This window comes from Monodelphis domestica, chromosome 8 (assembly GCF_027887165.1).
Source record: "Monodelphis domestica isolate mMonDom1 chromosome 8, mMonDom1.pri, whole genome shotgun sequence".
Lineage (NCBI taxonomy): Eukaryota > Metazoa > Chordata > Mammalia > Didelphimorphia > Didelphidae > Monodelphis > Monodelphis domestica.
The window spans coordinates 249,354,704-249,371,585 of record NC_077234.1 but is presented as its reverse complement, the minus strand read 5'-3'; the positions used below and the strand labels follow the sequence as shown (position 1 = coordinate 249,371,585).

Below are 16,882 nucleotides of genomic sequence, written 5' to 3'. Positions count from 1 at the left end.
CAATCCTACACCATATCTCCTTTAAAAAAATTGTTCATAATGCTAAAGGAGATAAAAATTACGATGCAATTCTTTTGGCTGTGGTATGTAAAGCATTTCTCTGCTAAAGTCACAAGTTATAGAACCTTCTCTCTCAGTCTTGGTACTATAGGTATTAGGAAAATGGAAAAGTGACTGGTTTCTCAAGTCACCCCAAAAGGGATATCAGACATACTAAAATGAGTGTTTTCTTCATTGTAATTCTAAATGTGTTCAGACGCTACCTCATTGACAAGGTAGTTTTTCTGATTAGCCTCAGAATCATTCCTCTAATATAAAAATGCAGCCAAAGGAGATGCAATTTGGAAGGTCAGAGAATTTCATAGATTAGGTTGGCCTTTTCAAAGCACAGGGAATCCATAAATCTATCTGGGCCACCAGCCATATAGTAAAGATGATTTTAGAGTTGTGACTTAAATTTGGTCGCCAGGGGAATTCCCAAATAAAATACCCAAGTCAGTCTGGAATTTTATGGTAATTTAATTAATATAGAGGGAAGAAATTTAAGGAGAAGGAGGGAAGAGGATGTAGGATTTCTCCTGCCTGGCCTATGCCAGGGGGAGTTGAAAATCCCCGCCTCTAGGTGTCTGAAGAAGCTTAGAGGCTTCTAAGAGGATAAAGTTGGAAAGTAAAGGAGGAAACTCAGCCAGAAACTCACCACCGAAATGGACAATAGCTTGTAGCCACTAATCACATTAAAGGCTTTCTCCAGGACTTCTCATACTTTTAGTTCTCATCTTTTTTGATTAGATTATATCTTTTGAGTTACTTAATACTTCTTTGTTAAGTTCACCTTTTGTTAGTTACTTGACCTTTTTGTGATTAATTTAGCCTCTATAGTTACTTAACATCTTTTTGTATTAAGATACTTGACTTTTTGTAATTAATTTAACCTTTATAGTTACTTAACATCTTTTTGTATTAAGGTCTAAAAATAGCTTAAAGTTCTAGCTTCACTGTAAGGTGAGAACTAAGTACCTTCATTGTTCAATCGGAAGATTACAACTTTAAGTAGGGTAGAGTAATTTAAAGTTCACAATATGAAGAAGTGAAATAATTCAAATGGTATTACACATCCAGTGATGATTTCTCCTATAAGCAAAACAACAAAAGACTAAATCATTAGGCATGCAAAGTGAAATAGGTACAGTTAGGTAAGAGGTGTAAGCAGATGTCAATTAGAGTTATGGCTACTTCCATCCTTGTTCTCTCTTTAGACCTGCCTGGTTAAGAGATAGAACAGAGATGGTTCTGCTGAAGTCATCAACCATTCATTCAATTCCAGCCTCATTCCCCTCTCCTCACTATCTTGGATCTCTTGAATTACAAATGAATATTTCTTGATAGAATGACTGCTGACTATAATTTGAATATCTTGTGTATGAATATTAAAAAATTACATTGTTTGATGATTTTTCTTAGCTTTGTCATCTGCTGCAGGGATCTCTACTAATTTTTATGCAAATGTGCATTTTTTGGTAGTGCTTTCACATGCCCAATTTGTATATCATTATCTGAATGTCACATTGGAAACTCTAAATCAGCACATTTAAAATAGTTAAATCCAGTATTCTCTAAACTTCACTGTTTTTATGGAAGTCACCACCAATCTTCCCAGTTTTAAAACACTGAAATCATACTTGACTTCCCTTTCAACCCATTCCATTGCCTAGTCTTCCAGATTTTACATTTTAGATTTCATATACAATCCTTTTTCTTCACTAACTTACCTCCCAAGGTAAGCCCTTTTTCATCCCTTCTTAGACTACGATAATGTCTTTCTAATTGGTGTCCTTTCTTTCAAAGTATCTCCTTTCCAGTCCCTCCACACAGCTACCATTACTAGCTTCCTGAGATAGCTCATTCTTTCAAACACTTGCATTTGTCCTTAATTGGCTTAAGGCAAAAAATAAATTCTTAACATAATTTTAAGACTGTCCACAATTCAGCTCCTCCTAATCTTTCCATTCTTCGCTCACATTCCTTAACCCTTGGAGACCTAGTCACTTGTTTATAATGTCCATTGTAATTCCTGGAATACATTCCCTCTCCATCCTAACTTTTTGTAATACTATTTTTAAGGCTGAATCTAGATGTTGTCTTCTTGTAGCACTAGTAGTTTTGCTCTTTAAATCCTTAAATTCTATTTTATTTGGGTACACATCCTTCACTAAAAGTAAGCTCCTTTCATCCAAAGGCTGCTTTTTGTCTCTTTGGTTTCCTTCTTTGTTTGATAAATGTGAAATAAGATGAAGGCAATCTCCCACAGTGCCAGTGGGGAGGAGTAAAATCCCTTGAAAATTCAACTCTGCAGGGCAGCTAGGTAGCACAGTAGATAAATAGGTCAGGCTTGGGGTTGGGTGGATCTGGTTTCAAATTTGATCTCTTTTTAGCTGTGTGACCCAGGGCAAGTCATTTCACCCTGATTGCCTAGCTCTTGCTACTCTTCTAAGAACTTATACTAAGACTGAAGGTGTCATGGGGTTCAGAGGTGAACCCCTGGGGTTCAGGAAGGATGCCTTTTGCAAGAATGCAAGACTTGAAAACTTGGCTTAAAAATAGAGAAATTTATTAATTTGGAAAGTAATATTGAATCTGACCAGGAAGCAGCATAGTTGGAAGCCTGCCTCCTAGGTGGAACAGCTTGGCTAGAAGAGCTGCTCCTTAGGAGGACAGCAAGACCCAGAATGTCTCAATTCTGGGGTTTTTATAGTCTTTTACAGCAGTGAGGACTTGACTCTGGAGCCAGGGGTTGGGGGAGGAGGTTTGCCTGAAGGCGTGAGGTGGTTCTGATTTGGAGGACAGATGGATGAGGTGTGTCTTTGTCCATCTCAAATCAATGGGATAATCAAAGGAGGGTAATCCTCTCAGGGTCAGAGGTTTCCTGTTGGGAGTCCAAGGGTGTAAGGGAGCCAAGGCATTTCCCTGATCATAGTTTGCCTGAGTTTTTAGGGGTACGATGCCCATGCCAAAGGTAAAGGTAAAAAAAAGAGAAAAGAAAAGAAAAAATTCAACTCGGTGGATATAAAAGTTTTGAGTTGAGGATCAACTGCTTGTTAACCTTGAAAAACACAGAACTACTAAAGTGGTCAGACAAAACCAAATGTTAATCAGGAAAGCATTCCACAGCCATATAGAAAAACCACACAAAGCCAAAAGGCTCTGGGACTTTGGGAGCAGTATCTCTGAGAGGATCGCCCCACTAGATGATCCTCCAAAGAACAAGAGAATTTGGGGAACTTATAAATCATTTGGGAAACCAAGGACAGGGAAGTATGATTGATTGACATTACCATGGCTACAAGGAAATGAGAAGTCCAATTTACACTGATAGGATGCAATAAGGCTTGGGAAAAAACTCTTAGCCAGAGGCTGGGGTATCTACTTACAATGGATTCTAAAAGGATGGTGTTGTTCTTCTTAGGAGTGGATCTGATATACTACCAGAAATTTCCAAGACTAAAAGGATACTTAGCATTTGTTAAGGTCTGCTAGTCCCACCTAAACTGGGATTATCAAGTACTTTAAAGTTTCTATTGTTCAGTCAGAAACTGCTAAATCTGAGATCTCCCTGGGGGTGAATTCTCTTGGGACAAAGGGCAGAATTGGGGTCTCCACATTTCCAATTGACCTGCCCTAACTTTGCATGTGAGAAAACCTCTCCTACCTGAGGTCTTCAATGCTGCCACTGGTTCAGCCTTTGTAGCTCCTTGGGTATTGCCAGGATTCCCTTATTGCTACCACTTGGCTTCCAAGTGTGTGGAGTGTGAAATTAGTGTTTTATTCTCAAGTTATTAAAAGTTGTTACTATCTAAAACTTGATGCCTCCTCCCCCCCCCCCCCCATTCCTATCAAAGCTTTGCAGCCCTAAGGGACCCTGTCTGGGAATTGTCCCAGGCTGAGGACCAATCTTGAGTATCCTTTTGTCCTAGAAGACTCCCCTATTGTATCTTTGCAGGCCCTCCCAGATAATCCAGGGGAGCTACTCCCTTCTTTGCATCTGTCTCCAACTTCCTGGTCATTTCTTTAAAATATTGATTTGTTTGGATGCATCCATTGTGAAGTTATTCTCAATTTCTTGAAGATGTTAATAAGTTTGAATGTGTTCATTGTAAAGTCTTTGTAAAATTATTCAACACTGTCTCCAACTATTGTAAAATGGTATAATCCCTTCTGGGAGACTTGATTACATTGGGATTCTCCTATAAGTAAGGGATTTTTTTCTGTGAATTTTGGGGCATTTGTGTTGGGTCAACAACTTGAGGCAGTGCCCTGTATTTTCTCTGTAATCCTTTGGGGCACCTGACCTGAGACATTTCTCTGAATAAAGCCTTATATTTTAAATGATTGAGTTCTACGATCACATATATTTTTAATAAGTGCTAAAAGAGCGTAAACTTAGAAATTTCCAAGGTCCCCTCAATTTCCAAGCCACCCCCACCCCCATTTGATGCTTTTCTTTCATCCTGCTGCTGTCTAGGGGTTTAATTGCCATCTGTTTAAACTCTACCATGCTGCTACTGTCATCTGCCTCCAAATTGCCATTTGTTGCTGCTTTTTGCCACTATTGCTGCCACCACAGCTAGTTAGGAAAGAAAAGAACCGTCTGAGAACTCTTATTTAGGACTTATTTTCTTATTCCTCTTCCCAGCCCTTATACCTAGCGGAGTTAAGGAGAATGGATTCTTTTTGCACCTTCCTCATCTCAGAGTTCAGGTAGTGTTCCTCCAGCACGAACCAATCAGGCAGCATTAATGGTTTACTGTGTGCTAGGTGCTGCCTTAAATAGTAGTGGTCGTCTCTGGGTGACCAAGAATGACGACTGTCTTTGTGCAGTTTCATCTATGGTGTACCCTCCTATGGCTTTGGAGTCCAAAGGCTGAGGCACACAGTCTGTGGCACACGGGGCCTGGGACGCCAGTTGTTACGGGAGGTGCGGCTGTGGCCTGGTGTCGGCGTTCACGCACAGCGGCAAGACGTCGACGTCGCTCATCTTCAAAGGTGGTGGCGGCCTGGTGAATGTGGGTTCGCCAGCTGCTTCTGTCAGAGGCAGCGAGTTCTAGTTGCTTTGGTGTCATGCCAGCCCACTTCAAGTTGGACTTTAGCTGATCCTTGAATCTTTTCTTTGGTCGGCCTTGTTTCCTGAGTCCAGCTGACAGTTCCCCATAGAATACCTGTCTTGGTATTCGCGGTGGGTCCATGCGGAGGACGTGTCCAGACCATCGTAGCTGGGCTTTGAGGACCAGGACTTCGATGCTGGTGGAGTTGGCTCTGTCGAGGACTTCCTGGTTGGTGATTCGGTCCTGCCATCGGATCCTCATGATTGACCGGAGGGAGCGTTGGTGGAATTGCTCCGGCTGCTTCATGTGCTTCCGGTACAGCGTCCATGTCTCACACCGTACAGGAGCGAGCTGAGGACCCTGCGTTGTACACTTTGAGCTTCGTCGCAGTGCTTACACCGCTGTGTTGGAGGACTTTGCAGCGCAGCCGCCGGAGTGCCTGGCTGGCCTTTTGGATCCTGGCATCGATCTCGTGGTCTAGGGACCCGTCGTTGGCGATGGTGCTGCCCAGGTACTTGAAGGTGTTGACGTTAGAAAGCTGAATGCTGTCGATTGTAATGCACGGCTGGTTCATTGGCCTCCCTGGTGCAGGTTGGAACAGCACCTCTGTTTTGCTGAGGCTGATCGTCAGGCCAAACAGTTTTGTTGTGGTGGAGAACCTGTCCACAATGGTTTGGAGATGATTTTCTTGGTGGGCCATGAGAGCACAGTCATCTGCGAAGAGAGCTTCCAGGATGAGTCTCTCTGTTGTCTTTGTTTTTGCAGTCAGGCGGCGAAGGTGGAATAGTGAGCCATCCAGTCGGTATTTGATGTAGACGCCCAGGTCTAGATCCATCACAGCATGTCGTAATACTTGGGTGAAAAATAGGTTGAATAGTACCAGAGCGAGGACACAGCGTTGTTTCACGCCATTGGAAATGTTGAAGTGATCGGAAGTCTCTCCACCAGATAGGACTTCCCCTGTCATGTCGACATGAAAGAGCTGGATCAGTTTGACGAATTTTGCTGGGCAGCCGAGCTTGCTGAGGATCACCCACAATGCATCTCTGTTCACTGTGTCGAACACCTTTGTCAGGTCTATGAAGACAATGTAGAGACTCAGGTTCTGCTCAAGGCATTTTTCGTGCATTTGCCTCACCGCGAAGACCATGTCGATGGTGCTGTGATCTGGTCGGAAGCCACATTGTGATTCAGGCAGGTTCTGTTCTGAGACAGATGACAGGAGTCTGTTGAGTATAACACGGGCGAGGATCTTTCCAGCAGTGGAGAGTAGTGAGATGCCTCTGTAGTTGTCACAGGCTGCTCGTGAGCCTTTGTTCTTGTATAGGGCTACGATGGAGGCATCTCTGAGTTCTGGGGGCATGTCTTCCTCTTCCCATATACTGGTCAGCACTATGTGGAATGCCTGGAGCTCCTTTCCATTGAAGGCCTTGTACACCTCAGTTGGGATCCCGTCTTTACCGGGTGCCTTGCCTGCACTCATTTGTTGAATGGCTTTTTGGACTTCCTCTGTTGAAGGAGGGATGTCAAGTTGTTCAATGGTGCGGTTTTGTGGGATCTGGTCAAGGGTGCTTTGGTCAACTGAAGAGGGTCAATTGAGAAACTGACTGAAGTGTTCTTTCCACCTGTTGCTGATGCCTTTTTTATCTTTTACGAGAGTGTCACCGTCAGAGGATAGCAAGGGAGTGGTGGTGGGTTTCAATGGCCCATAGACAGTCTTGAGGGCACTGAAAAATTGTTTGTAGTTTTTTGTATCAGCAAACCACTGGATTTCTTCTGCCTTTTTTTCCCACCATTGGTCTTGCATCTTCCTGATATCACACTGTGCCGTGGCTTGGAGAGACTTGAATCTGTCCTTTTTAGGAGCAGAGTCTGGGTTATTTTGCCATTCCATAAAGGCTTTGTTCTTTTTGCTCAACAGGTCTTCAATAGCAGTGTTGTTCTCATTGAATGAGTCCTGGTGGTTGCATTGTTTGGGGCCTAGGACTGCCTTTGATGTTTCCTTCACTGCGTCTCTGAACTGGTTCCATTTCTCGGTTGAGCTTCCAGTGAGTGGTCCCTTGGCAGATAGCTTGTTGTCCAGGCAGGACTGGAATGTTTGCAAATAAGATGGATCTCTAAGACGACTCATGTTGTAAAATGCGTGAACTGTCTGGGCGCGTTTTGGATGGTGAGGCACAATGCGCATTTGAAGAGTTGCTCTAATCAATCTGTCTGTCCAGCATTCAGCTCCTCTCATGGCTCTGGTGATCTTTACATCCTGGATGTCTTGCCGGTGTACAATGATGTAGTCAATGAGATGCCACTGTTTTGATCGCGGGTGCATCCACGTTGTTTTATATTTGTTCGCCATTCTGAACACAGTGTTCGTGATGGTGAGTTCAAACTCTGAGCATTTGCTGAGTAGCAGTAGGCCGTTGTTGTTCATTTTACCCACGCCGTGTTTGCCGAGCACTCCTTTCCATCTTTCATGGTCCTGGCCAAAGTGGGCGTTGAAATCTCCCAGTAGTATCAGCTTGTCATTGGTGGGCACTGAGTGCAGGACAGCACTCAGGTCAGAGTAGAACTGCTCGATGGTCTCCTCTGTGCTGGTCAGTGTTGGGGCATATGCGCTGATGATTGTGGCATACCGGTCTTTGCTGAGAGGCAAACAGATCTTCATGAGCCTCTCGCTGATGCCCACAGGCAAGTCTGGCAGCTGTTTGAGCAAACTGGTCTTGATGGCCAGGCCAACACCGTGGACTCTGTCTTCATTTGAGGCTCTGCCTTTCCAGAAAAAGGTGTATCCAGTGGTGGGTTCGCTGAGTGATCCCTCTTCTGGTAAGCGTGTTTCACTTAAGGCTGCGATGTCGATGTTATATTGTGCCAGTTCTTTACCGATTAGAGCTGTTCTTCTCTCAGGTCTTGGGGTGTTCTCTCTGTCAAGTAATGTCCTGATGTTCCAGGCTCCTAGTAGGAGTTTCTTTGTGTTTTGTTTTCTTTGGTTTTGACCGCTTAAGGGGATGACCCGCCAGCCGCGGTGAGCTGACCGGATGTTTGTAGGGCAGACAATGTTTGGGACACCTTTTCTAGTCCCCTCCCTTGATTAGGGTGAGCCGTGCTGTCCTAGAGAGGGCTGCTCAGTCGCCCAGGATGCTGCCGAACGTCCCTGCTGCCCACAGGGCCGAGCGACCACTGGTCCGTGGGCCGCCTACGTGCAGGATCATGACTACAACTGCCAGTGGTCACCTCCACCTGTTGCGTCATCACTCCCCCATCGCCACAGGTCTTGAAGAGGGTGGACGGGGTTGGAATAGATGAGTGTGCACAAAGATACTTGTGCGTGAAAGAGATTTAAGTGGAAAAGTCGATGCACAGAGACAGTCCCACTCTCTCGCTGATTTGAGATGGCAACGCAGCAAAGCACTGTGGAGTGCTCAGGGCGTGATGGAGCACAAAAGACAACACGGCCATCCAATGCAGCTGAGGAAGTCTCCAGGTGTAACGACTTTCATGCCACTGGACCCAGGCTTCCAACGCCGAGAGAGTGGGACTGTCTCTGTGCACCGACTCTTTCACTTAAATCTCCTTCATGCACAAGTAGCTTTGTGCACACTCATCTATCCTGACCCCGTCCACCCTCTTCCTGTGTATGGGGTGCTCAGGGAGGAGTAATATCTCTGGTATGGAGGGCTTGTCATGCCCTCCCAGGGCAGCTCTCCAGCCTCTGACCCCCACCTGACACCCAGCTCTCACTTGTGGCTCCCAGTAGCTGCTCGCATGCGGCAGCGGCCACACCCCCGGCAACGGCTTCTACAGGCTGGCTAAACCCCGTAAGCGTAGCCATCAGGTCATCGACCCCTGGTGAACCAGGGCTTTGCTCACCCAGCATGTGAAGACTGCTTCAGTGGAACAGGCGGAAGAAACCAACAAGAAGGTTCAACGGCTGCCTTAAATAAGCCGGTACTTATTGCCGCCTTCCTCAGACTGAGATAAATAAACACACCTGCCTCCTTTTCATTTGTTCTTTCCATTTTTTATCATGCCCTGGGTATCTAACATAAGGCCATACAAATTGACTTGAAACATCAATAAGTCTCCAGTTAGTCCTAAAAACACTGGGAAAACTACCACATACAGTTAATGGGGATCTCCCTTCCTTTGCTTCCATCTCCACAGAAGCAAATAAGGTAATAAATGGTATCTGGGACAAAGACATTTTTATTTTATCCCATAGAAAGATGCAAAGAGCTTGAGATTAATGGCTATTAACCCACTTTGTATCCCTTTCTGGTGATACCACTCTCCCAAAGTTCTGTATTGTTAACTTGGGAAAAACACCGAACTACTAAAGTAGTCAGAAAAACCAAGTCTTTAATCAGGAGAAGGAAAGGTCCAGTAATTGGCCCCTATGCAGAGCTCAGTGCCAAAACTACACAGGGCCTATTCCCTGGGGACTCTGGAATGTATCCCTGGGAGAATGCACCACATTAGATGAGTTCTCTAGAGGACAATAGAATTTGGGGAACTTATATACCTCCTGCGGAACTGGGGACCAGGAAGAATGATTGATTGGCTTTACAATGGCTACAAGGAAATGAGAAGTCCAAGACAGGATTATCAAGGAGAGGCTGATGCTTTACAATGGATGTAAAAGGGAAAAGCTCAGCGGAGGGCTGGACTTCCTGGAAGAGGACTTTGATACAATGGGAGAAACTACTAAGCCAAAAAGAGTATTCACTTGGCAGCTAGCCCCACCTAAACTAGGATTACCTAGGACTTTAATTCTGAAACCCCTGAGCCATTGGGGTGAATTCTCATGGGACAAGGGCACACTTGGGGTCTCCAGATTTCAAGTTGACAGTATCCTCAAGAATTAGTGCCACCTGTCTCTGAACTGATCTCACAAGGGAACTAAACTTGGGGTTGTCATTGAAATACCACTTTGGCATTCTGGTATATCCTTCTTTACCACAAGATCCTACATAGTCTTAGTGTCCCTTCTCTGCCATGTTGCTCCAGTCTTAGTGTCATCATCTTGCCATCCTGTGATTTGGGAATTTACCTGAAAGGAAAAAAAAACAAAACATGCTTTTGAGTTGTTGGAGAGGCAACCTTGATCCAATCAGATCTGCCCAGTAGACATAGAACAGAAATAGAAAAGAGGTAATAGAGAGGAGCAAAGCCAAGGTTCCCCCCCTCCTCCCATATGTGTCTTTAGAACCTTACTTCTCCAGCTGTGAGAGACCCAATAAATAATCTTTTTTATGTTACTTAAGAAGTTCCCTGAAAAAAGGAAGGGTCACTAAACTTTCATATCTAGGGTAACTTTTGAGATAACTTTTGAGGTAACTCCCTAGGTTGATCTTGCTCAAGAAATCTCCCTTCTCTGGATAAAGGGAACAATTGTAGGATTTCATATTACCTAGGAAATCTCTTCCTTCACAATAAGACTGGATTTTACGACTGAAATTAGTGGTTGGACAAGCAAAAGTTAGATTGATTTTTCCCTAAAAAAGGGAAAATTTTTGATAATTTGTCCAAGAGCCTAAATCATGATTTGTTGACATAAAAAGTAATCTATGAGGATCCAGCACATCTCAGTTTGATGAACTCCCTGATGTTGTGTGCATCAACAAACCCTTCTAAGTGGTGGCACCGTGGAAAATGGATAATCAAGGGACATTACATTCAGCTAAATCATAGTACATAAAATTTTCATTTCTGTGTTTGTTATATAGCATATGAATGTCTCATTTCATTTCAGTCCAAAGCCAGAAAACACTGGACTGACCAGGGTCAGACCTAACAAAGAATATTTTTAATAGTACTCTTAAGCTCGTTCCTGGGCATTATCAGTGAATCCATGTATCTACTATGCACCTTTTTTAAATAAATGAAGTCGTACAAAACATTTATGAGTCATGTTACAAAAAAAGGCAAGAAGAATAAGGATATTTTTTGGAACTGTGTTTCAATATCCACTCAATTTATTAGTTCTCTTTGGAGGTGAATAGCAGATGAAGACTATCATCCCACTTGTACATGCCTGACCCAGAGAATTATTGATTTGTTTTTCAGTTATGTTCAATTCTTCATTACCCCATTTGGGATTTTTTTGGCAAGGTTACTGGAGTGGTTGGCCATTTCCTTTGCCAGATATTTTACAGATCTGGTCTTGCGGTACCAGATCTCAAACTATACTATAAAGCAGTGGTCATCAAAATAATATAGTACTATCTAAGAGACAGAAAGGAGGATCAGTGGAATAGACTTGGGGTAAGTGACCTCAGCAAGACAGTCTATGACAAAACTAAAGCCCCCAGCTTTTGGGACAAAAATCCACTATTTGATAAAAACTGCTGGGAAAATTGGAAGACAGTGGGGGAGAGATTAGGTTTGGATCAACACCTCATACCCTACACCAAGACAAACTCAGAATGGGTGAATGATTTGAAAATAAAGAAGGAAACTATAAGTAAATTAGGGGAATACAGACTAGTATACATGTCAGATCTTTGGGAAAGGAAAGATTTCAAAACCAAGCAAGAGTTAGAAAAAAAATCACAAAATGTAAAATCAATAATTTTGATTACATCAAATTAAAAAGTTTTTGTACAAAGAAAACCAATGCAACCAAAATTAGAAGGGAAGCAACAAATTGGGAAACAATCTTCAAAACAAAAATTTCTGACAAAGATCTAATTACTCAAATTTACAAAGAGCTAAATCAATTATACAAAAAAATCAAACCATTCTCCAATTGATAAATGGGCAAGGGACATGAATAGGCAATTTTCAGATAAAGAAATGAAAAGTATTAATAATGACATGAAAAAGTGTTCTAAATCTCTTATAATCAGAGAGATGCAAATCAAAACAACTCTGAGGTATCACCTCACACCTAGCAGATTGGCTAACATGACAGCAAGGAAAGTAATGAATGCTGGAGGGGATGTGGCAAATTCATTGCTATTGGAGTTGTGAATTGATCCAACCATTCTAGAGGGCAATTTGAAACTATGCCCAAAGGGCGATAAAAGACTGTCTGCCCTTTGATCCAGCCACAGCACTGCTGGGTCTGTACCCCAAAGAGATAATAAGGAAAAAGACTTGTACAAGAATATTCATAGCTGTGCTCTTTGTGGTGGCCAAAAATTGGAAAATGAGGGGATGCCCTTCAATTGGGGAATGGCTGAACAAATTGTGGTATATGCTGGGGATGGAATAGTATTGTGCTCAAAGGAATAATGAACTGGAGGAATCTCATGCGAACTGGAACAACCTCCAGGACTTGATGCAGACTGAGAGGAGTAGAACCAGGAGTTTGTACTGTGGTACAATCGAATGTAATAGACTTCTCCATTAGTGCCAATGCAGTGATCCTGAACAACCCAGAGGGATCTATAAGAAAGAACACTATCCACATCCAGAGGAAAAACTGTGGAAATAGAAACACAGAAGAAAAACAACTACTTGATTACATGGGTTGATGGGGATATGATTGGGGATGTAGACCCTAAATGATTATCCTAGAGTAAACATCAACAGCATGAAAAAAAGTTTTTGACCAAAGATACATGTAAAACCCAGTGGAATTGTATGTTGGTTACTGGAAGGGGGTGGAGCAGGGGAGGGAAAGAATATTATTCTTGTGACCAAGGAATAATGTTCTAAATTGACTAATGAAATAAAACTTAAAAAAAAAAAAATAAAATAAATCAGTCATTGCCACATTGAAAAAAAACCAGAGAGAGAGAGAGAGAGAGCAGCCTGGTTTCAAGTAGATGTTGACTCTGTGCAAGTCAATTAAGCTCCCCTTGATTCCAGGCAGCACTATAAGACTGAGTTACCAGCTAGGTACCAATTTGTATTGGGAGAGGGAGTCCCTTCATTGAAGTTCCCTACATCAACAATAATATCATAGGTCTGGACTCCACTATCCCTTCTCTTTGCCCCCCTAAAATCTGGGGCAACTTTCCAGCATTGATTTATACATGTCTTTCATTTTTGAAAATAGAATGGAAAACACTGACATCATATTTATAAGAACTAGAAACCAAATTCTACTTTAGTCTTTTAAAAAGATCATTAAATTTTTCTCTCAATTCACAAATGTCCATAACTGTGACACATTTAAGAGCTAGAAATCATGTATTTGAAAAATCAGATCATTTTTCGTATGACATTTCAATGAATCACAAAATGATTTGTTTTTCTACTTGTATCATTTAAGTATGAAAACAATATTTTACAGTAACTTTAGTAATAGTTATTGTAAATGTGTCTCTTGTAGCCAGACTATCGATGATCTGCTGCGTTTTCCAAAAAGATAATGAAAACTTGTGCTGTTCACACCTTTTGGGTTAGTATAAGAATTATCAATTGAGATGCCAGCAGTATAACTTATGGTTATCCATTTCAGAACAGAGAAAAGATAATTGCTTAATTGTTTACCTGTCTCACTTGGCAGAGAAATTTGAGAACTTTCACATCAACTCCAATACTTTCATGAAAATAGTATACTTAGCCCAGCTATTTAACCTTCATGTTTAAGTAACTGCATGTAGATATACCTACACAAATCTGTGCATTTATATGTATTTGTATACATATATAATTGTCTAGGGCTGTGATTTGCTCCAGAAAGGACAATGACCTTGAACTTAGGCTTCGTTTCATGATTTAACCCTTTCTCACTCGTTTGCATGTGAGAGAGAAAGTATTTGAGGTGGAGAAAATGTGATTCCTGAACCCTAACTGTTAGTGGTTTATTAGGACTGCAGCCTCTAAAATAGGTGCTAACGCTGTGTAGTTTGAACATTAAAAAATGAAACAAGAAGTAATAGAGTATTTCTGACCCTAAGTCAGAAGCCTCCCGAGAGAGGTCTTATTCTTGGTGACTAAGAAATAGAGGTGAAAAAAATAGACTGAATCTTGATGGCACTATTAAAGGAAGTGCCTTTTGCTCTGATACCTCAGTCAAGAACTTTCTTTTTGGAGAGAAAAATGTTCATTTTAGTTAAGGCTGTAAGAAACAAGCAGGAAGAAAGAAGAAACAGATGACTTGTTCCCTGTATATGTGCCTATCTAAATGTAAGCCTTAAATATTTTAATCTTTCATATTGGTTATGTATTTGTGGAAAAGAAGCCCGACTTATGAGAAAAATGTTTTATGGCTACTTTTCTTATTATGTTATATCATTAAAGGTCTTTCCTTTTAATTAGTCATGCCTGCCAATTGACCAGCAAACCATAAACGGAATCTCCTATGATGGAGTGATTATGTGGAGGAAGGCTCATGAGCATATCTAGAACCTGAGGCAGAAATGTTTAGGGGATCCCGGTATCCTTTGTGGAGTTCCCCCAAATGCTACAAAAAAATCTAGAAACAATAGAGAAAAAAAAAACAAAAACCTGACTAATGTTTCTTTGATTGAATATGTGAAAGAATGTTATGTTTTCCCTGAATGCTGTGGAGAAGTTCACTTACACTGGCAGTATGTTTTCCAGGAATGTTCATATCGATTACAAAGCTGATGCATGTTTTGCCAGAGCTAGCTCAGCATTCTGGAGACTCGGAAGCAAAGTGTGGGAGAGAAAAGGTATTAGGTTCCCCACCAGAACCATTGTGCTGTGTGCCTGTGAAACCTGGAGATTGTCCCACTGCCATGCCAGGAAATTGAATCACTTCCATTGGAACTGTCTTAGGAAGGTCACCTGGGAAGATAATGTACTGGACTCTGAGGCTCTTTCTCAAGTGGAACTTCCAAGCAGTCAAACTCTACTGGAGTGCAACTTTGATGACCTGGCCATGTTGTTTGAATGCTAAACATCTATTTGCCTAAAAGGCTATTTTATTTTATTTTATTTATTTTTTAATTTATTTTTTTCCCTAAAAAGCTATTTTAGAGGAAACTCACCGAAGGCAATCTCTCATATGGAGGTTAGAGAAAGCAAGACATTGGGACAGGATTGTCTTGCATGGAGTGTTCACATCAAAGAAGATGCTGTGCTTTGTGAACAAAGCAGAATTGCAGTAACATCAAGAAACACATGTAGGCATCTATGTGGTTCAGTGGATGGGTTGCCGGGCCTGGAAATGGGACATCATAGGTTCAAATCTGGCCTCATACACTTCCTAAATGTGTCATCTAAGGCAGGTCACTTGCCCCTAATTTCCTAGCCTTTATCACTCTTCTGTTGTAGAATCGATTCTTTGTATCAATTCTAAAACAAAAGATTAAAAAAAAAGTGAGACACAAATTTAGATGTTTTCTTTCCAAATATTCACACACACTATTTGTGCCCATCTGTGATAGAGCTTTCAGAGCTTATATTGATTCAATCAGTCACAGTCAGATACACTGTAAATGGTCTCTGATATATAGTGGTGCCATCTTGGTCCTTTTTTAGTATAAAGAACAATAACCAACCAACAACTAACTGAACAAGCACTTCTTTTTTTCTCACATTATTTGATTTTATTTTTTAGAATATTTTCCCGTGGTTACATAGTTACATGGTTACATGGTTACATGATTCATGTTCTCTCTCTCTCCTCTTTCCTCTCCCCCTACTGGAGTTGACAAGCAATTCCACTGGTTTATACATGTCTTATTATTCAAAACCTATTTCCCTATTATTCATATTTGTAATAGTCATCTTTTAAAAACCACAACCCCAAATCTATCTAAGTGATAAATCACATATTTTCCTTCTGTGTGTCTACTTCCATAATTCTTTTTCTAGATGTGGACAGCATTCTTTTTTCATAAATTCCATGGGATTGTTCTTGACCATTGCATTGTTATAAGTAGCAGAGTCTACATTTGATTATTCCACAATGTATCAGTCTCTGTGTACAATGTCCTCCTGGTTCTACTCCTTTCACTCTGCATCAGTTCATGGAGGTCTTTTGAGTTCATATTGAAATCAAGCAGTTCATGATTACTTAGAGCACAATAGTATTCCATCACCATCAGATACCACAATTTGTTTAGCCATTCCCCAGTCGAGGGACACCCCCTCCTTTTCCAATTTTTTGTCACTACAAAAAGCACAACTATGAATATTTTTGTACAAACATTTTTTTTTAACTCTTTGGGATACAAATCCAGTAGCGTTATTGCTGAATTAAAGAGCTTGCAATTTTTTAAATCCCTTTGGGTATAATTCCAAATTGTCTTCCAGAATGGTTGGTTCAATTCACAACTCCACCAGCAATGCATTAGTGTCCCAATTTTGCCACATCCCCTTCAACATTTATTACTTTCTTTTACTGTCATGTTAGCCAATCTACTAGGTATAAGGTGGTACCTCAGAGTTGTTTTGATTTGCATTTCTTTAATCAGTAGGGATTTAGAACATTTTTTTTCATGTGATTATTGGTAGTTTTGATTTCTTCATCTGAAAACCCCAATTTGTCAATTGGGGAATGGCTTGATTTGTTGTACATTTGACTTAGTTCCTTATATATTTGGCAAAGGTGGTGGCGGCATGGTGAATGTGAATTTGCCAGCTGCTTCGATATATTTGGGAAATTAGGCCTAATTTTTGTTATAATTTTTTCCCCCAGTTTGTTGCTTCCTTTCTAGTTTTGGTTACATCAGCTTTTACAAAACCTTTTAAAGTTAATATGATCAAAATTATTCATTTTACATTATGTATTGTCCTCTATCTCTTGCTTGGTCTTAAATTCCTTCCTTTCCCACAGATCAGAGCAGTATACTATTCTATGTTAACCTGATTTAGTTATGATTTCACTCTTCATATTTAATTCATTTACCTATTTTGAATTTATC

General features: G+C 41.2%; 1 long non-coding RNA gene across 1 annotated transcript in view; it reads right to left on the bottom strand.

The window, feature by feature from the left end:
• Positions 1-9,029: 9,029 nt before the first annotated feature.
• The window catches only part of LOC103100621 (uncharacterized), a 33,406-nt gene continuing 25,553 nt past the window's right edge, over positions 9,030-16,882 (bottom strand). Inside the window, exon 5 of the long non-coding RNA XR_001624047.2 lies at positions 9,030-10,143. This is a non-coding gene — a long non-coding RNA (uncharacterized LOC103100621). The remainder of the gene's footprint in view (positions 10,144-16,882) is intronic.